Source organism: Zingiber officinale, chromosome 2A (genome assembly GCF_018446385.1).
Source record: "Zingiber officinale cultivar Zhangliang chromosome 2A, Zo_v1.1, whole genome shotgun sequence".
Taxonomy (NCBI): domain Eukaryota; kingdom Viridiplantae; phylum Streptophyta; class Magnoliopsida; order Zingiberales; family Zingiberaceae; genus Zingiber; species Zingiber officinale.
In genome coordinates, this window is record NC_055988.1 from 169,812,483 (window position 1) to 169,834,691 (window position 22,209).

The 22,209-nt window shown below is 43.6% G+C and overlaps 1 protein-coding gene and 1 pseudogene across 4 annotated transcripts in view; both read left to right on the plus strand.

Annotated features, from left to right (window-relative positions):
- The window catches only part of LOC122043209 (homoserine kinase-like), a 15,680-nt gene extending 6,217 nt beyond the window's left edge, over positions 1-9,463 (plus strand). For 2 of the 4 annotated variants that reach the window (XM_042603723.1, XM_042603726.1), the window contains exon 6: positions 9,175-9,463. The gene's annotated coding sequence lies outside the window, so the exon portion shown is untranslated. The remainder of the gene's footprint in view (positions 1-9,174) is intronic. The other 2 variants (XM_042603725.1, XM_042603724.1) reach the window with 2 other exon arrangements.
- On the plus strand, positions 9,284-18,805 carry LOC122044250 (annotated as a pseudogene).
- The last annotated feature ends 3,404 nt before the right edge of the window (positions 18,806-22,209 follow it).

Sequence of the window (22,209 nt, forward strand, 5' to 3'; positions counted from 1 at the left end):
GAGCGGACCAATCGCCAATTCTCGGAAGATATTTTACGAGACCCTCTGCCCACGTGCCTCCGACGATCGGCGAATACAATGGAACAACGGACCCGGATGATCATCTGGGTAAGTTTGATACTGACCACGCTCCATCAATACACCGATGGAGTAAAATGCAGCGTCTTTCTTACCACTCTCTGGATCAGTTTCGGAGGTTGCTGGACGGATCCATCACAAGCTTGAGGACTTGAACGGCCTTCCTCCACCACTGCGCCAGCGTTATCAGAAAACAAGTGTTAGCTTGTTCGCCAACAAGAACCAAAAGAATCGCCGAGCTTACATCCGATTGACCAAGTGGCGATGGACATCCCAACGGCCACATCGGAGGCGATGATGAATGCCTTCACGCAAGGCCTTGTGGATGGGGATTTCTTCCGTGCTCATTCGAAAGCCGCCCGAGATTATGATCACATGCTACACGGGCCAACGAATATATAAATGTGGAAGAAGCGCAAGCCGCTCGGAAAAAGGAAACTCCAGCCGAGCGCGCACCTGTTCATGCCGAGCGGAAACAGCACACCGCTCAGCAGCCACCCAGATTGCAAGAAGTGGCTGCCGCTCGGCCCAAGCCAAAGAAGAGGTGGACCCCTATGTTCTGCAAATTCCACCAAACGGATCGCACAACACGAGGGATTGCGAAACCTTCCCTTTGTGTCAAATCCTGTTCCCCGGAGAGCCGAACGACGGTCTCCTCCCCTCGACAGGCAAAGGACCCGAAGCCGACCGGACCCGCATAGAGAGGCGACATCACCCGTCCGATCGGCGATAGATCCCCAAGGCGGGAGAGTCGCGGACGTCGAGAACGGTCCCGAGGCCGTCCGCTCGGGAGGAGGAAAATAGGAGCAATACTTCCCGGCGAGATCAGCGTTATTGGTGGACCGACCGAGGAGATTCCGCCCGAAAGGCGGCCGTCCGGCACCGCAGATCCATCGGTGTTTGTAGCCAAGAGCGGCAAGTGGACCGAAATCACTTTCGTGGAGACTTGGAAGGAATAGAAGTGCCCCACGCGTTGCTCATTAAAGCGGTAATAGCAAATTATACTATTCATCGATATTCGTTGGCTGTGGAGACATCGTATTCAAGAAGGCGTTCGATCACGGTGCAATTGATCGAGCCGCCGCCCATGACTACCCGCTTTACGGGTTTACGAAGTTGGTGGTCGGACAGATCCTGGCCACCTCACTGGGAAGAGCCGCTCGGAGGACCGGGACAATAAACTTCGTGGTGGTCGACTCTCCATCATCCTACAATGTCGTCATTCTCGGATTACGAATTCCGGCGGTTGTTTGACCTTCCACCGAAGATAAAGTTCCCGTGGAAGACAAAGTAGGAGAAGTGCGTGGAGATCAACTAGCAGCTCGGCGATGCTATATAGAGATGATCCGAGCAGAAGCTTCTTCCGCTCGGAAGGCCCCCTGAATCGAGGTACACGCCATAACCGAGAAACCTCCTGCTTTAATTTATGATGAAAAGGAGGAAATTCAGATCCATCCGACCCGATCGGAGGCCACCACTTTCATCGCCTCGGATCTAGAGGAAAAACAGAAGAAGAAGCCAATGCCTCCAGAAAATCATGATGTCTTTGTTTGGTCGACACACGAGTTGCCGAATTTCGCCTAGCCTAGCGCAGATGAGTTGCATGTCCGACGGCTCAAGAAAGCGAAAAAAGAGATTTTAGCGCGAGCGAATGCCATAATCCGGCGGAAGTAGAAACCGAGGCCCGCCACATGCTGTGAGTGCGTTCCGAAGTGGCTAGCTAACGTGGTATTGGTCTCCAAGCCGGGCGGCAAGGAGAGTTTGCATTGACTTTCGGGACTTAAACAAAGCATGTCCCAAAGATTTTTATCCTCTTGATAGATCGTTGGTGGACTCTACGGTATGAATTAATTGCATGCTCGGCCTACCTATCACGGTCTGCCCGCCAAGATCGTGAAAAGGTTACCGATGCCGCACTGCATTACAACGTGATGCCGCTCGGATTGAAGAATCGGGGCCACCTATCAACGCTTGATGAACAAAGTGTTCGGAGCAGATAGGCGGAATCTGGAAGTTTATGTTGACGACATTCTTATCAAATCCGTCCGGCGGCCGATCTTTTCAAAGATATGGAAGAAACCTTCCGAACATGCAAATATGGAGTCAAGCTAAATCCACGAAGTGCCTTTCGGAGCAAGGGAGGCGTTTCTTGGGATACGTAGTGGCCGAGAAGGGCAAAACCCGGCAAGGTGAAAGCTCTGCAAGACATGCTTCCTCCAAACACAAGGAAGTGCACGGTTGGCCGGTCGGATAAGCGCTTTGTCGGTTATCTCCAAAGCCGACTCGCCATTCTTCAAGATCTGCTTGAGGCTACTAAGTTCCAGTGGAGCGAAGAGTGTGAGCATTGAAGAGTTGAAAACATATCTGAATTCTGCCTATACTTGTCAAGCCGATCGGGGTGAGTCACTTTATATGTATCTATCGTCAATCGAGTACGTAGGCTCGACCATGAGGACGGTGAAGAGCAACCTGTATTTTCGAGCCATATTTTGAAAGATCTTGAATCTCGCCACACCGACTCGAGAAGTTGGCCTTTGCTTTGTCCCAGCTCGGCGCCTCGACCGATTTCGCCCGATCATTGTCGGACGAGCAGTCCACTAAGAGTCTGTTGAATCGAGGAGCGTCGGACGGCTTATCAGTGGGACGGATTGTAAGTTTAGCGTCGACATCCCATTTCGGCGATTAAAGCCCAATCCTTGGCTGATTAAGTGCAGAGGCCCGAGCCGGAATCTCTGTGGAGGATATATGGATGGGTCTTCCACTCGACTCGGAAGCGGGATTGGGATATTACTTATCTCACCGCAAGAAGAAAAGATGCACCTATCAGTCCTACTGGACTACAAGGCCACCAACAATGAGGCAGAGTATGAGGCCCTTATAGCCGGATTACAAGCGGCACGTGGGAGCCGGTCGGGTGACTCTCTATTCACGGATTGGCAGCTCAAAGACTTTAAGCACCTTTGAAATCAGCGTGTTCGGCTTAAACTCTGTGAGGCCTTTGAAAACTCAAAGCTACTTTCAGAAGTGCTTATTCGAAGATTCCCAACGGAGCAGACGGTAGATGGAGTTGGCCAAACTCATGAGCTCAATAACGCCGATCGCCATTCACACCCAATTGAAAAACGATGGTGGCGCATGCCGGATTGCAAGGCCTCGCGTTTCAAGTGGACCGGAGGACACCTATTATAGAATTCCTCCGTTGGGCACCACACCATCCGATGAATATGCGGCCGGCTCCTCGGAAGAAGAGCCGGTTTACACTCATCGGAGATCAGTTCTAAAGAAAGCTTTCTCGCGTCCTCTGCTAAAATGTAAGCTCGGAGGACTCGACACATCCTCCGTGAAGTACATCGAGGATCATGTGGAGGTCATCGGGCGGCGACGTTAGCCAGAAGATCCTCTTGGCCGGATACTTTTGGCCAACCTTACAAGCAAATGCCGCTCGGACCGTTCATGCCAGAAGTATCACAACTTCTCCCATCGACCGCAGAGGAGATGAAGGCATCAACCATCTCATGTCCGTTCGATCTGGGAATGGATATCAGGGTCCATTTCACGGCGGACCGGCAGAGAAATTTTACTAGTGGCGGAGACTATTTCTCCAGTGGGTGGAGGCCGGCAAAAATCACCGAGCAAATGGTTAAAAATTCATCCGCAAAGACATCATTTGTCGGTTCAGATCCCTCGCCGGTGTCCGGCTAACCGCGGCGGTTCACGAGGAAGATCTTTGGAGGATTGGTGCCAAAGCTACGGCATTGAGCAACATTTCACGCCCGTGGCCTATCCTCAGAGCAACGGTCAGTCGAAGTCGCCAATCGGGATTCTGCGCGCTCGGCTCGACCATTTGGGAGGGAGTTGGCCGAAGTGTCGAGCGTCTTGTGGGCTATCCGAACGACGCCAAAAGAAGGGACGGAGTCACACCGTTCCATTTGGTATATGGCGGTGAGGTTGTCATACCGGTCGAAGTAGGCGTTGAGTCACCGGGATCCGGAACTATGATGATGACAACACCGAACGAAGAAACATGGAGTGGACTTGGTAGAAGAGGAGAGGGCAAAGGCGTCCGTTCGGTGATGGCGTACCGTCGCGGATGAAGCAAAACTACAACCGGCGCGTAATTCCCGGATCGTTCAAGTCGGCGATCTTGTCTGGAAGAAAGTCAAGCCGGTCGGCGACGTCGGCAAGCGTGGGCAGGCCCTTTCAAAATCATCGAAAGCTCACGCATTATCTGGAGGATGGACGGCAGCTAGATAGGCCGTGGAGCGCGAACCACCTCCAGCCTTACCGGGCGGGGTGAAAGGTGTATCATTGTAAATCACCCTGTGTATTTCATTTTCGACTAAATACTTGAAATGCAGAAAAGTCAAAGGAGCGAATATAAGGCATTATCATCGAGGCCCCGAGCCGATCGGTAGGAGGTTTATGGTTAAGACTTGTGTAAGCAATAACGTGCCGTTCTAGGAAGTAAATTGTCGAGGCGCTCGAGGAACGAGGCCCCGCTTCGGTAGGAGTAAATGGGTCGAGCCAACGCTCAAGATCGAAGGCCCGTGCCATTCGGACGGAGGTATATTATCCGAGCCAAAATACTCGATGAAGTAGATCCCGTAGTGCGGCCGGAGGGCATTATCAGCTGGGGAAAGGAAGAGCTACTCCGAAGCGGAGTGTCAAAATTAGCCTGGCCCAGACGTTAAGCCATCAGAGCCGCCCGACCGGGCTATAAATATCCGCCGACGAGCACCGTCAAAGATCGAGACGAGCGGCCATAAACCCTCCGAGGGAAGACCGGCGAGCACCGTCGTTAAAGATCGAGACGAGGCGGCGTCTACCCCGAGCGGAAGACCGACGAGCACCGTCGTTAAAGATCAAGAGACGAGGCGGCGTCTATAAACGGAAGACCGACGAGCACCGTCGTTAAAGATCAAGAGACGAGTCGGCGTCTATAAACCCTCCGGGCGGAAGACCGACGAGCACCGTTAAAGATCAAGAGACGAGGCGTCTATAAACCCTCCGGCGGAAGACCGCGAGCACCGTCGTTAAAGATCGAGAGCCGACCGGCTATAAATATCCGCTACCGGCGAGCACCGTCGTTAAAGATCGAGGGCCGCGCGTCTATAAATAATCCGAGCGGGCCAACCGCGAGCTCAGAGGTTGAACATCGAGAGGTTCGGATCGTCTCATAACCAGCGATTCTTGGTAGCAACACAGAATTATGTGCGACCGAACGGAAGAGCTGGAGAAAATACTCCAGCGATTCTCCAAAGGTGTGATGTGACAGGAGATGAGCGGACAGCACAAGTGTTAGCAAGGGGACAGAGCAAGAAGATAAAATACACGAAAGGAAAGCATTTCATTAAAATTAAAACCTTAGGCCGAGTGGCCTAAATACAAAAGGGTTCATGATCAGCCGAGCGGCTAAATTACAAGAATTATTCGATGTAGTCGTAGAGGTCCCTCGGAATGTTGCTCAGAAGCTCCACCTGATCGCCGCCCGGAATATTGGTGGACTCCGGAAGAAGGCCCTTCGACTTCAGATAGGTCATAGTAGCCGTAATTGCCAAGTCGAAAGCCGAGTACATCCGCTCGCAAATTTTCTCCGAGAACTCGGGCGATCGGATGTGGCTTTGTCGGAGAGCGGCGACTCGGCTCGGCTCGGCACCTGGTATTCTTTGAAGGTTGCCTGGAGCTTGTGAGGGCCTCATTCAGACGTTCGATCTTCTCCGCATCGGCCGAGCGGCCTGCCTTCTCCCGATCGAGCTGCTCCATCGGCTCTTTTATCTTCGACTCCAGGCCCCGGGCCTCCACGTTTTCTTCTCCGGATCGGAGATGGTTATCTTTGTGTCAAGTGACTTGACCTGTCGCTCGGACTCGGCTAGGGCGTGGGCCTGGTCAGCTGTTTTCTTCTGCTCAGCAGCCAGCAGAGTTTGAGCTTTCTTCAGCTCTTTTTGCAGTTCGGAGTAGGAAGGTCCTTGGGAGCCGCTCGGACCACCTGCCGCCCGCAGTTGCCTTATCTCCTCGTCCGCCATAGCCAGACGGCTGGAAACTGCTATCTCTTCCACCCACCTCTGAAACGAGAAGGCGCAGTTGTTAGAAGCCGAGCGGAAATATTTTAGGCAAAACAAAACAAAACAACGAAGAACTTACCCCGTAGCAGCTTGCATGTGGCTGTTGGCTAGGTTCTAACGCGCGCCCGAGCGTCGGCCCACATCTCGGCGAGGGGCCCTTTCAAAGTAATAGTGTGCTCGGGCACGGATCGGTCCCCGTAACTCTTGATCGGAAGATGAAGAGTAACCCGTATTGTCGGCCGTGACCAGGATCGACCGGGATCGAAGCTGGCGCAGAAGACCGCGAATGGATGGTCGACGTTGGACCGAACGGCGAGCGGGGAGAGTGTCGGACCGGAGTGGCTTCAACCGGAGTGGCCTCGGACCGGAGCGATCGGCTCGTCGGTCGGCGTCGGTCGGACGAAATGGTCTCGAGCACAGGCGCCTTCCCTTTCGCGGTCAGGCGGCCCGGTCGGAGGGTTGGACGGAGGTAGCCGAGCGTAGTGGGGTCTCCACTCGGCGTCTCTTTTGCGGTGGCTGATCCTCCTCCCGAACGGACCCTTCCTCGGGCCGTTGGTTCCCTGGCTACCTGCCGTTGAGAGGCGGAGCGGCCGATTCAGCCTGGGTGCCGCTTTCTCCTTCGTGAGAACCGACCGGCTGAATACCCCGTTTCTTTGAGTCACGCCAGTTGCCTTTCTCTGCTAGTGGATTTGAGAATGTGACTGTGGACCAAAGTCACCATTCTTCTATAAATTTAAACAGTTCAATCTATTCCCAAGGATCCCAACCACGCAAGCGGTTGTTGTCTCCTCTGAGCAGTGTGCTTAGGACACAATTCCATGGTGATTTGCTAGATATTGATTCTGTTGATTCTCAAGCATGTGAATTTATTAGGGAGGATAGTCTCTTGCCCTCACAAGATCTTAAGAAATTGAATGTTGGTGTTTCTCAAGTTATTTAGATTGAAGAAGACCAGACCGGGCCGAGCTTGGAACATAAAGGTGTCCGGCTCGGCTTGCTTAGGATAATAGAAGTAAAAGAAGACCTCCGGTCGGAGGGGGATGTTGTGAATCTTAAACAAAACGACAACGCCGCAGAGCAGACGAAAGGTATTTGGTACTAAACTTCCGAGCGGCACGCTAAAATAGTTACAGACGTCTACTATAAAAGGATGTACGGGGAACCGCAGACCGGCGATGAATTGGTCGCGAAAGACACAGAAACCGCCGCGCGGTGGTCTGTGAGGCCGAGCGGCAGGACCAGCTAGGCGAACTTCGATATCCTCGGGGATTTCGAAATTGTCAGCCAAAATATCAAAATCCCGTTGTTCGAAACGAGATCGCATGGTAGTATACCATGGGCCTAAGGATTGTTCTTCGGGATGAGAAGAACTGGCCATGATCGGGACAGAAGAAATCAAAAAGGAAGTTTCAAAGACGAGGAAATGGAGTTTCAAAAACTAGAGCAGAAGTGCGAATTAGATATCGGAAAGGAAAAAGGAGAGATCTAAAACCTTACTGGGGGAAGAGGGATCGAAGAAAGGCGCCGGATAGCGTCAAAGGGCAGAAGCGAGATCGCCGGAGCTCCAGAGCGCAGAAAGCAACAATAGAGGTGACGGAGGCGTGTGAAGGTGAGGAGGAAATGAAGAATTTATAGGGTGAGGGCCGGGCGGCCTCCACCGTCGGATCCAGGTCACGGGAATCAATGCATACATCTAGCCGTTTATTTCGAATTGCTTCGGTCACATCAAAATATCATGCAACCGCCTCCGTACTCTGATGGCATTGCTCCACGTGGCAGTCAATCATTCGGAGCATTTAATGAATGTATGATCGACATTGATGTCGAAGATTGGCGCAGAACGCAAGGAGATCCGGCGAAAGCCATCATTGATTCGTTCAAGGATATCTCTGCCGCTGACCGGGCGGAGAAGATTAGCATGGAAGAGCCGTTCGGCTAGACTCACAGTCCAGTCAGTCGGACTATGCTCCTCCTTCGACTAGACTTGAAGGGAAGGCAAGTGATCCGGTAGTAAGAGTGGGCCCCCCTTTCTTGCAAAGTCAACGCCAAGGGGAAGTCACCGGAACAGCCGCCCACCCAGAGGAGAGTGTGGTCCGACCGGACGGATGGCCGTAGACGGCCGGTCCGATTGGACTGCCGGCCGGCCGATGGAATCGAGTACCCGGAGGGGCCCGGCCGGCTCGCACTTGTAGTTGGGAGGCACCCTGTCAAATCGGGGTTCCGACGCTCAGTTAAAAAGGTCATGGACCGAGCTGACCTTTTGACCGACCGCAGTCATAAAGCACCCCTGTTTGTTAGTCTCCACAAAGCACAAGTAAACCACTGCGGATGTCCGGTCGGATGTTTAGGTATCTGTCCGCTCGGACTACAAGTTTGGAGCAAAGGAAAAGGCCAGAGGATTTCTTTCTTTGACAACCTGTAGGTTTCACGTGTGTGCCATGCTCCAAATCTTGTGACAGGGGATTCTGCTGTCCCATCGAGGGCATGCTTTGACTGTAGCGATATGGGTCAGGTAAACTTTCTGACAGCCGCGTACCTAGGAAAGGACAGGTAAGCTTTCTGACAGCCGCATACCTAGGATAGGACAGGGGACACTTATGCACCTTGGTACGCGTGCCCAAACCTTTCACAGCTCTATATAAAGAACCTCAGGTTTCATCGACAAAGAATGCTGGTATGTACTCTGAGACTTCTGGAGCCACCTTGTTCATCGTGATTTACCTGACTTGAGCGTCGGAGGGTCGTCGCTGGGAATCCCCTTCCCGGCTCGACTTCTGTGCAGGATAGCCGGAGCATCTCGACACTAGTTGGAGATCTACATCAGCGAGCCTTGGAGCGTCACGTGCCCAGCGTCTATTGACTTCTGGTTCGGACAGGATCAGAGGGTATAGGTTCAATTTAGGTAGCCAAGATTGTTTAACTACTGGTTATTTTCTTTATCTCTATATACGGACTTTCAATCATTTAGCGAACCTACTTTTTCACTTGTTTTATGATGTATGATGATTTCTTTTGGATCAATTTGACATTTCAGATTTAGAACGTGGACAGTTTTGTCAAAATGCCATCATATTCAATGTCAAGCAATATCGGAAGCTAAAAATCTAGATTCTAATATCGACAGAGTAAAACTGAATGACCATATGGATGAAATAAAGCGACTGGAGATGGCCATAGTTGATTTGGTTGTTCATTTTTCAGGTTGGTTCACTGCTCAAAGGAGCTACCTCAAATCCTTGAACGATTGGCTTATGAAAGGTGTTTGTTCTATACCTGAAGAAACAGACGATGGCATTGCTCCTTTTTCACCTAGGAAATTAGGTGCACCTTCTATATTCGTCGTCTGCAATTACTGGTATGAGAGTGTAGATGTCATATCGGAAAGGAATGTTCTCGGTGCAATGAAGGTTTTTGCTCATATTGTTTTTAAGTTATGGCAACAGCGCAGCCTCGAGCAACAACAAAGTCTGATTGCAATCAGAGATATGGATAGCAAGCTAAGATTGATGGCAAGGGATGAGCAACTAATGGTCAAGCATAAGAATAAGTTAATGCTGATTTCCAGTGAGATCGATATATCAGTTCTTGAACATGTATATCATGGTTCCACCATGATTAGTTTTCAATCAAAGCCCCAGACACATTTTTGGAGTCATAGAAAACTTCGCTGCTAGTTATGCAAAAGCATACGAGGAACACGTTTTGAAGGATAGATGAGTGAGCTGACATGAAATGTTTGCCATTTCATTGCAATTTGATTAGAACCGAAAGAGTAAGCCCGTGGCATCCCAAGCGACGACAAGCTTCACTGTCTAATAGCATCTGGTTGTGGGGAGGAGATGGACAATTCCAACCGGCACAGACATTATGGATATTATTTATAACTTTGGATTACTATCTTCATATCTCAGGTAAGTAAGTTGTACCGATATGTCGAGAGCATTTTATAAGACTTTTCATCATTTTTTGGGTAAGATCTGATCACAAGCTGTGAAGTCGTATGGAATTTTTTGAAAATGCCATTGATGCTGGTACCTGCTGCTGCTCTCCTGAAACATCACCAAACTGCACTGGCCCTTGTTTCGAAACACTTGTCGGTCGGTCCAAGTTGTGAGATGCTCATGATGCTGGTACTGGAGTAGTGTTAGTTCTCATGACCACTTGCACCAAGGTGTTGTTGTGCACGATGCCGAAGAACATAGGACAGTATAAGTTCAAGTATCCGTCATTCTATTGATCTTCCCAACCATGGCACGGAGCAAAAGGTTAGTGATGTATATATGATTCTTTATCTGTATTAAGGATTGCTGATATCTAAGCCTGTTAATTCATTAACTTAGGAGATTTATCTATTATTTATAAAATTCTTATAAATTAGGTATAAAAAAAAATGTTTTTTTATTAGTTTTATTGTATTAATCAAATTAAAGCATACATATATCAGTTATTTAAAGTAGCTTATTAAATTTATCCCGCAAACCAAAATTGAATTTTAAATTATTTTTGGTGTTGTTTTACTAAACAGCTGTATGAAATAAAATTAATTATTTTTAAATTTATAAAATATAAATTATTCTATATATTTTTTTAATAAATTGAACTGTTATTTATTCCTTTTAAAAAAATCAAAAGGTGCTCTATCCTTTTGGTCTGAACATTATATTTTAAAATAAAAAATATTGTTTAGTATATTTTTTAGTTTAAAAAATATTATTGTTGTATGAATAATTGTTATAATATAATGCATAATATTATTATATTAATTTGGTGATTTTTTTAAAAATTTAATCAAAATTATTTTTATTGGGTATTATTATTGTGTTTATGTAGTTTTTGATTAATTCAAAAGTAATTTTAATAAGTTGATTTAAAAAAAAAAGTATTTTGATATAATAGTAATTTATAGATAGTAATTTGATAAATTAAAGTAATTTTATTTTATATTATAACAATTAATTTAACATATAATAATTATGTTTTATATGTTATAATAATATCGAAATATAATATTTTTAAAATAAGAAATATGTTAAATTGTCCTTTTAATATATTTTATAAGAGGAAGAAAAACACTAATAGAGTAATATGTTAGGGTGTAAATGAACAGTTAGGTGACGTTTGATTCTCTCCTAGGAATCAGAATGAGAATAACTATCATAGTATTATGAAATATGAATGGATATGAGCTTGGGTATCATTCTTAAAAATAATATTTGGTTAGTTGAATATTTTCAATCGGAATGAACCTAAATTTTTTTTTTTACCCTTAGAGGAAAATAAGAGAAAAAATTAGATGGGAGAGAAAGTTGAATGTGAGAGAAACATATGATGAGAGAGAATGATGAAACAGAAAGTGTGATGGGAAAAATGAAGAGAGAGAAAGTATGATGAGAGAAAATGAGGAGAGAGTGCATGATAGGAGAGGTTAAGAAAAGAAAAAGTATGATGAGAGAGAATGTGCTAAGAGAGAGTGTAATGGAAAAAAATGAAGAGAGAAAAGTATGATGAGAGAAAATGAAAGATTGAGGAGAGAGAAAGAGTGATGAGAGAGAAAGAGTGATGGGAAAAAATGCAGAGAGAGAAAGTGTGATGAGAGAATGAGAGATTGATGAGAGAGCAAGTATGATGAGAGAGAAAGTGTGCTGAAAGAAAATATGATTAGAGAAAATGAGGGGAGAAAATGTGATGGGAGAGAATGAAGAGAGAAAGTGTGATGAGAGAAAATGAGGAGAGAGAGTATGGTAAGAGAGATTGAGGAGAGAGAAAATATGATGAAAAAATAAGGAGAGAGTGTGTCATGGGAGAGAAAGTGTGATGGAAAAAATGAAGAGAGAGAAAATGAGGAGAGAGAGTGTATGATTGGAGAGAATATAGAGAGAAAATTGTAGAGAATGTATGATGAGAGAGAAAGTGTGATGATAGAATAAGGAGAGAGAAAATGTGGTGAGAGAGAACAAGGAGAGAGAGTGTGAAATGAAAGAAAAATTGAACAAATATACTAAGAGTATTTTTGTCTAAAACTTAATTCACATCCCTATTCTATCAAAATTCAGGGAGGGATGGGTTTCCTCCATACCCAAGTTTTTGAGTTTCATTCCAAAATTTTAATTCCATTCTCATCACTCAAATATAAGGTTTGGGAATGAATCCATTCACTCATTCCTAAACCCCTAAACCAAACGTCATCTTAGTGTTTCATTTGGTAAGAGATTATTTATATTTGTTTAATACAAACAAAATTAATTAAATTAATAAATTCTAATAACTTATTAAATTAAACAAATAAACTTGAATAGTTGTGAACATATTCGTAAATAGTGTTCATCAATAAAACTTTCATCATATTAAATAAATATATAATTTTTTAAATGAATAAATATATTTATCAAGCTCATTAACCAAACTCAATAATTAACTAAACAATCTTAAAATATATAAGTTTCAAATAATCAAACAAACTTAAATTAAGAGTTTGATGATATTTAAACGAACTAAGGTCAAGTTAAACTTGAATTGAGCTCAAGCTTATAAAAAAAAATTAAGTCAAACTTGAATAATCAATTCAGTTCATTTTAGGTTCGACTGATTTGGTTCGATTGTCTTATCAAATAAATTTGAATATTATAACTCTCGATTCAAATTGGCTTCTTTATCATCCTAGTAATATTGAGTGCACTTTTGATTCTTCCCATCTCTCATGTTATTTCATAAAATCGGACAAAGTTGTTGAACAGCGAAGACTCAGGAGGGTTTTGTAATTTTCCAATATTAAAAGTAGCATTTGGATAATTGCTCAATTCCTACTTGCAATTTGACTCATTAACCCATTTACGAGCGCATAACCTGTCAATCAACCCTAACCTGCCACCATCCTCTCCCACTTTAGCCCTTGACCACTAATGGTGACGGCAACCACTCCCACCAGGACCTTCCCTCCGACCAAGACTCCACTTAACCAAACTCGCCTGTTCTCCTACTTCTCCCGCCTCCGATGCTCTGCCGGTGCTAAAGCCTCGATTTGACCGCCTCCACAACCTCCAACCTCATCGACCCCTCCCCAACGTTCCGATCTCTCACAGCCTTTGCTCTCGCCACCATAGCCAACCTCGACCTTGGTTTCAACTTCCTCGTTTGCGCCGTCGATGGTGGCCTCAAGACACCGTTAACACCGTAGTCGCGTCCGGTACTCTCTCGATCGCCGAGATCTTTGGATCCTCTTCTACCTCCAAGCTTGGGCGTGACCAGGTATGGAACTGCGCTAGCATATCCGGTATAACCGCGATGCGCATGCTCTGTTGGAAAAAAAATTATTGTTGGAGAAGAAATAAAAGATTATAGAAGGAAAATGTGGAAGAGGTGAAGAAATCTCTACGTGAGAGGAGGAGAATAAAACAACACACACAACTTACTTCATTCATTGAAAAGAGGTACATATTTATAGGCTTATTGGATAAACACTAATAATTAAGATTTTTTTTTTTTTAAATTCTATCTCTACGAAACTCTTATCCTATCTTGACAACTCAACAATTCTATCACAAAGTTTGGTCAAACTTGCCACCTCATCCTTCTATCTTCACAAATTTTATCAACATTAAAATAAAGTTTAATTAATCTCCAACACCCCCTCTTAAACTTTATTTTGTGACTCCAAGTAGATTCCGCATCTTGATGAAATCTTCAAATTTGAGTGGCTTTGTAAAAATGTCAGCAACTTGATCTTTGGTCTTCACATAGACTAGCTCAACATCTTTGTTTTTCACATGTTCCCGAATAGAATGAAAGCGTATATCAATATGTTTACTTCTTTGATGATATACTGGATTCTTCCCCAATGCAATTGTCGATTTGTTGTCAATGCAAATTTGAGTTGCTTCACTTTGTTCAAATTTTATCTCTTTTAGCAAACTTCTTAGCCATATAGCATGACTAACACATGAGGATGCAGCAATGTACTCTGCTTCACAAGTGGAAAGAGTAACAATAGGTTGTTTCTTTGACATCCAAGAAAATGCCGTATCTCCAACGAAAAATGCAAAGCCGGAAGTGCTTCTCCGGTCATCACAGTCTCCACCCCAATCACTATCTGAATATCCAACAAGCTGAGAATTATTAGAGTGTGAATAAAATAGTCCATGATTCATAGTACCTCGGACATAACGAAGGATTCGCTTGGCTGCCTTCCAATGAGTCTCTTTAGGCTCTTCCATGAACCTGCTCACAAGACCGACTCCATATAATATATCCGGTCGAGTGCAAGTTAGGTACCGCAAGCTTCCCACCAAACTTTTGAAACGTGTGGGATCAACAGTCTTTCCTTCGTCATTCTTGGATAGCTTTGTTCCGCAGTCCACCGGTGTGTTAACTGGATTACAATCATCCATTCTAAATCTCTTCAGGACCTCCTTTGCATATTGTTCTTGAGTCACAAATATGCCATCAACTCCTTGTTTCACCTCCAAGCCGAGAAAGTAGGACATAAGTCCCATATCAGTCATATCGAATGCTTTTGCCATAGCTTCCTTAAAAGATTTTATCATTTGAGGCGAACTTCCTGTCACGATTAGATCATCTACATATAATGATACCAATAAGATGTTATCATTGTCTGCTCTTACATAAAGAGCATACTCATAAGGGCATTGCATAAAGCCATTTTCTTTGAAGTATGCATCAATTCTTGAATTCCATGCTCTCGGTGCTTGCTTCAAGCCATAGAGAGCTTTCTTCAACTTCAATACCTTTCTTTCTTGCCCCCTCTTGATGTAGCCAGCCGGTTGTTCAATATAGACTTCTTCTTCTAAGTAGCCATTAAGAAATGCCGATTTAACATCAAGCTGAAATATTTGCTATTTTTGTTGAGCAGCTAAAGAGATTATCAACCTTATAGTCTCCATTCGGGCAACAGGAGCAAACACTTCTTCGTAATCAATGTCGGCCTTTTGTTTGTAACCTTTTGCCACAAGTCGCGCTTTGTACTTTTCTATTTCTCCTTGAGCATTTTTCTTCACTTTATAAACCCACTTCACACCAATGGGTTTATGGCCATCGGGCAAAGTAGTAAGATGCCAAGTTTCATTCTTCTCAATTGCTTTCATCTCTTCATCCATAGCTTTCTTCCATTTGCTATCTTTAATAGCTTCTTCAAAAGATACAATTTCTTCATTAGCATAAAGACAAATGAGATTAAGTGGAGTTGTCACCTCATATATTTCTTGAAGACTTCTTGTCTTTTGTGGTGGAGGATCTTCTTCCTCCAAGGGTGATGAAGAAGTAGGCGATGGTGGTGGAGTTGGTTCTTTCTCCTTCACTTGTTCTTCTTCTTGAATCATCACCATATTAGTGTTCCAATTCCAAGCACCATCTTCTTGAAATTCAACATCTCTACTTATGATAATCATTTTGTTCACTGGATTATAGAGTCTGTAAGCCTTCGATCTTGCATCGTAGCCAATGAAAATGCAAGGTAAGCTTTTGTCATCAAGCTTCGTTCTTCTTTGATCTGGAATGTGTGCATAGGCAATACACCCGAAAATCTTCAAATGAGATACAGATGGCTTGTATCCGGTCCATGCTTCTTGAGGTGTAATTCCTTCTAAATTTCTTGTAGGAGATCTATTTATCAAATACACCGCACAGTTTACAGCTTCAGCCCAAAATTCTTTGGGTACTTCTTTTGTTTTGAGCATACTTCGAACTATGTCGAGAATAGTTCGGTTCTTCCTTTCAGCAACTCCATTTTGTTGAGGGGAGTAAGGTGCTGTCAAAGGCCTCCAGATGCCATGATTTTTGCAGAATTTTTCAAATTCTTTTGAGGTGAATTCACCACCACGATCTGATCGCATTGCCTTGATAGTATAGCCAGATTGATTTTCTACCAATCCTTTGAATTCCTTGAACTTCTCAAAAGCATCGTCTTTATTCATCAAAATATAGACCCAAGTTTTCCTGCTAAAATCATCAATAAAGGTTAGAAAATATCGACGACCTCCAAAGGAGGTCGGAGTGATTGGCCCACATATGTCTGTATGAATGAGTTCAAGAGGCTTCTTAGCTCGATTGTGCGATTCATTCGGAAAACTTGCTCTAGGATGTTTGCCAATAATACATCCTTCACAGATATCATCTTGAGCATTAATATGAGGAAGACCATTTACCATTCCTTTGCTTGAGAGAAGCTTTAGAGCTCTGAAGTTTACATGCCCGTACCTCATATGCCATAGCCATGTAATATCATTTATGCATGCACTTAAGCATTTTGCAGTAATATGCTTAATATCAAGAGAAAACATCCTATTTTTAGACATAGGAATATGAGCAATAAGTTTGCTCTGCTTTTTTAGACAAAGACTACCATCTTTTAGTTGCATATTAAAACCTTTCTCAAGCAATTGTCCAAGACTAATAATATTTGTTTTCATGTCGGGCACATAATAAACATCAGTGATGTATGTGTGGGCTCCGTCTTTAAGTTTGATAAGAATCTTACCAACGCCTCTTACTTGAATTTTTGATGCGTCTCCAAATGAAACTCGTCCATTCACCGTTTCATCCAACTCGACAAACATATCTTTACGCCCGCACATATGATTGCTTGCTCCGGAGTCTAAATACCACAAATTCTTGTTTGTGGAATCTCCATCCTTTCTTGCTAGCAAAACTACATCATTGTCATTGTCTTCTTTTGACGCGTAATTAGCATTCCCTTGCACATTGTTAGAGCGGCATTCCGTTGCATAATGACCAAATTTGTTGCAAGTATAACATCTTACATTTCTTTTGTCATACCTTTGGTCTCTACCTTGATTGTTGTCTTTACCTCTTCCTCGGCCTCGAGCAAAGCCCCTGCCACGGCCTCTACCTCGGCCACGTCCACGGAAGTTACCACGACCACCGCCATTTTCTTGCGAACCTTCGGTCTTTAACTCTTCTTTCTGGTCAATAATGGTGAGCTTGGTTTGTAGAGCCTGCTCCATAGGCTCTCGCCTTCTTCTTTGCATTCTTGCTTCATGAGCTTGTAGAGAGCTTAATAATTCTTGCACCTTCATTTCTTTCACATCTTTTGATTCTTCTATTGCCGCAACTACATAGTCGTACCTTGGTTCCAACGAGCGTAGAATTTTTTCTACGACACGACTATCTTCAATGTTATCGTCATTTCTTCTCAATTGGTTGACAATAACCAATACCCTTGTAAAGTAGTCTGATACATTTTCGGACTCTTTCATCTCCAACGATTCAAATTCCCCTCTCAGGATTTGAAGGCGAATACTTTTTGCTCTTTCATCACCTTTGTATGCTATTTGTAGGATCTCCCATGCCTTTTTGGAAGTTGTAGCTTCGGCTACTTTCTCAAAAGTAGCTTCATCAAGAGCTTTATAAATAAAGAAAAGAGTTTTTTTATCTTTTCTCTTTTGTTCCGCTATTGCCGTCTTTTCTGCCTCCGTTTGGTCGACTCCTTCTTGAGGCGCTTTATAGCCTCTTTCAACAATATCCCATAAGCCTTCGCTCTCCAGTAAGACACTCATTTGGATACTCCAATTGCCATACTTCAAATCAACAAGACGAGGGATAGGAAGCATCGACATGGCTCTGATACCACTTTGTTGGAAAAAAAATTATTGTTGGAGAAGAAATAAAAGATTATAGAAGGAAAATGTGGAAGAGGTGAAGAAATCTCTACGTGAGAGGAGGAGAATAAAACAACACACACAACTTACTTCATTCATTGAAAAGAGGTACATATTTATAGGCTTATTGGATAAACACTAATAATTAAGATTTTTTTTTTTTTAAATTCTATCTCTACGAAACTCTTATCCTATCTTGACAACTCAACAATTCTATCACAAAGTTTGGTCAAACTTGCCACCTCATCCTTCTATCTTCACAAATTTTATCAACATTAAAATAAAGTTTAATTAATCTCCAACATGCTCGGCACTCGCTCCGTCAGCTTCTCCCTGTCTCTTCACAAAGGCCTCCCGTTCGGTAGCGACCTCGACTCCAACGCTGCTTTCGTCGTCGCAGCGCTTGCCAACACCGAACTCTTTGGTGGTCGCCTGACCTCTAACGAGCTCGTTCTCGTCGGGCTCGAGTCGTTGAAGAAGGTAAGTGGCTACCACGCTGACGACGTTGGGCCTTCAATCTTGGGAGGCTTCATCTTGATCCAGAGCTACGACCCATTTGAGATCATCCAGCTCGAATTCTCACATGATCAGGATCTCTTCTTCATGCTGGTGAGCCCCGATTTCGAGGCGTCCACTAAGAAGATGAGGGAAACATTGCCGACAAGTATCCCAATGAAGGATCATATCTGGAACTCGAGCCAAGCCGTTGCCTTGGTGGCTGTTGTGGTGCAAGGCAATGTGAGGGTTCTCCGGTCTGCAATGGCAGCAGATGCAATCGTCGAGCCAAGGAGAGCACCTCTAATTCCGGGGATGGTGAGTGTGAAGAAGACAACAATGGAGGCAGGTGTCTTTGGCTGCACCATCAGCGGCTCCGGGCTGACTATTGTAGCAGTCATCAACGAGGAGGAGAAAGGAAATGAGATCTTGTCGAAGATGATGGAGGCTTTCACCAAGGAGCGTAATCTCCAATCCATTGAAACTGTGGCCAAGCTTGATAGAGTTGGGGCAAGGGTCATTGGAACAGAAGTAGCCTAAAACAAATAGGTAGACAAATAAATATCATTGCAATGGATTGAAGATTACCCTCCTTGGTGAAAGCCTCCACCATCCTTGACGCAATCTTGTTTCCTTTCTCCTCGTCAATGACTGCTACAGCAGTCGGCCCTGAGCCGTTGATGATGCAATCAAATGTACTTGGCTCCATTGCTGCCTTCTTCACACTCACCATCCTCGGAATTAGAGGTGCACTCCTTGGCTCGACGATTGCATCTGCTGCCATTGCAGACCCTCACATTACCTTGCACCACAGCAGCCACCAAGGCGGCGGCTTGGCTCGAAATCTAGATATGGTCCTTCATTGGGATGTTTGTCGGCAATGATTCCCTCATCTTCTTGGTGGGTGCCTCGAAATCCAGTTCGGATCCTCTGTCCCGAAGATGCCTCTGTCCCGGTGTCCCATTCAGAAAACGACAAAAAAACGTGCCAAACACGTGCTTTTCTCCTTCGCTCTCTGTGCCGTGTAAACACTCGCCGAAGCTTGCTTTTCTCATTCAATTGCCCCAGCGGGCCAGTCGGATCGGATCGGTCTGGGGACTGATCAGGCCGATCGGTCCTAGCCCTGATCGGTCTGTGGACCGATCAGGCCATAGATGGATCGGTCCACAGACCGATCTCCCTATTTTTCTGAATCACATCTCTTCTTACTGATCGGTCACCAGACCGATCAGATAACCCACAGAGAGCTACTGTGTGGTTACTGATCGGTCACGAGACCGATCAGATAACTAAGATATCACGGGATCGGTCGACAGACCGATCCAGACAGCCAAAGTATCACTGGAGATCCAGACAGCCAAAGTATCACTGGATCGGTCAACAGACCGATCCAATGCCTCTGTTGGTTTTAGAGCTTCCCAGCCCTAAACCCTAATGTCTTCCTGGTCCAGAGAACGAGCTACCGAGCCCTCTCTGACCTAAGGTTGCACCAACAACTACAACATAGCAGATAACATCAATCCCAATCAATCCCCAGAAGCCACAACTCCTTTTTAAATACACGAATCTGCATAACACTCACTAAACCAAATATTTTGTAAGAAAAACCCACCTACATCAAATATTCAAATTACAGCAACATTTCCACGGACAAAGAAGCTCCACCGAAACACTAGCTTATCTCTAGAAACGAAAACCAGACTCACAGAAATTTCTCCATTTTCAAGCAAAATCAAACATGTGCATCAGAAACTAGCTCCCAGATTTCTAATGATATACACCAAAGAGAATGCCCATATGAAAGCCAGCAGCAACCATCAACGATACGAGATCACTCCCAATGGAGAAACCCAGAGTGAATAATGATTCCCCCCAACACCTTTCTACAAACAGAGCAAACCTTCGTAAAAAGTAAACTCATAGAAACAATCTCCCAACCAGCACTAAAACCCAGAAACTACCATGATTCCAGATTTTCCAAAAAATCACTAAACATCAATTCAAACATCACTGTGCACAGCGCAGTTACAATGTTGCATGAATATCACATGAAGAGGAGCTCCATAAGAAACCCACACATAATGATCACACAAAAGAAGAGAACACCAGAAAATCAGTGAATATATTCCTCCCATGTCCAAATAGAACATTTCATAAAGGTCCAAAATGAGAAGAAAACAAACTAGGAACCAGACAAAACCATAGAGTCCTCCAGCAAGCATAGTGAACCTACACAGAAAAAGAAGACCAGCAAAAACTAGCCAGGTTTACAAGATATGGTAACCACAAAAGTTCCACAAAATATGCAACACATGAGTTTTGAGGAGCTTGCTTCATTATATATTTGTTTGCATTCCATTGTAACTTGATGCCGACGATGTCTATATTGACATCAATCACTCTTTATGGTGTTCTTTAGTTGATGTGCATTCCATTGTAGCAACATCCACACCATTGAAGCACCTGGAGAGAATAAAAAAAAACAAGTAAAGCCATGTAAGTCTTATCAAATATCATATATATAACATGAAAAGATACTAGAACTCGTGAAGTTTGATAAGCAGCGCATACTATACTATCACAATATTAGTGATGACATATTATTAACCTCATGTGCAATGTGCAAGTCTACTAAACATAGCAAATAGAAATTTAACTCACCCTCTCATGTGCATGTATACTAGAAATAAAGTAACGATAAGCAAATTGCTATCAATTTACCAGATTTCAAACTGTGCTAACAAGGTGTTAACAATAAATGTTCAAAACATGGTTAAAAATGGTACAACAATGGTGTAAACATGGTTAAAAAGCATACTGATACAACAAATTTAATCTTATGACAAATGGTTAAAAAAACAACAAAGGTGTAAACATGATTAATTTCTTACCATCCTTCCCGATTATTTGTCTGAAAATAATCATTATCAGAGTGAACCTGAGATAGTTGTGTTGACAAAAGTGGTGGAAATTGAGTTTCGGTCATATTCAAACCTTCAACACAGCTATAATTTGTAGGCTAAAATAATAAAATATAGTTTTAGAAAGTGATAACATAATTATTTTAGTTAACATACTAAAGTAAACCTTAACTTGATTGATCATCCGTTGACATTCTACACTTGGCATGCTCGATATACTTTCATAATGCTCTTCTACATCCTGTTATAAAAAAAAATAGAATGATTTAATTCTATATACTTTCTCAAATGTAACGACAAAATATAAACAACACTTTAGTAAGAATGGAGATGAAACCTTAACAATTGTTTAAGATTGGTTGGTTCTTCTTGCTGCTTTCCTTTTCTTTGAAATTTTATCTAAGCCACCTTTCAACCTCTTACCTGAAATTGTTTTCTTCTTTGTTTTAATTCCTTTGACTCCAAGAGAATTTCCTTCACCTATTTCGAACTCTCTTTCAATTGAGTGTTGGGCAGTTGGTTCATTAACTTGTAACCTCTCATCCACCATCTTAAACATACTCAACAAACCATCTTTAACAACCTTGTAAGTGTCTTCTCTCTCCGCTGCCTTGGTAACCAATTGAACATACAACCCACTTAATTCTTTATATCGCAAATTGGTGCAAGCTTTTGGATCCAAATTATCTTTGTTTGCAATTAAATCAATAACACCAATGTATCCATCTTTTGCTTTTCGTGTCCACCTCTTCAATATATACTCACTTGGGATCTTCATGATATTTTTCATTGCAAATATTTTCAAAATATGAGAACAAATAATCCCAGCAAAATCATATTTTCTACAACTATACTCAATTTTTTGACCCGATGAATCAAGTGTCACTATATGATGGTAACTCTTTTTGTAAGAAGTAACTTTATATTTTGTATGTGATCCATCATCTTCACAAATTTCTACACTAGAATCATGAGATTTGTACCACTCTTGTTCAAAAAACTTGTATACCTCAGGAGTATAAA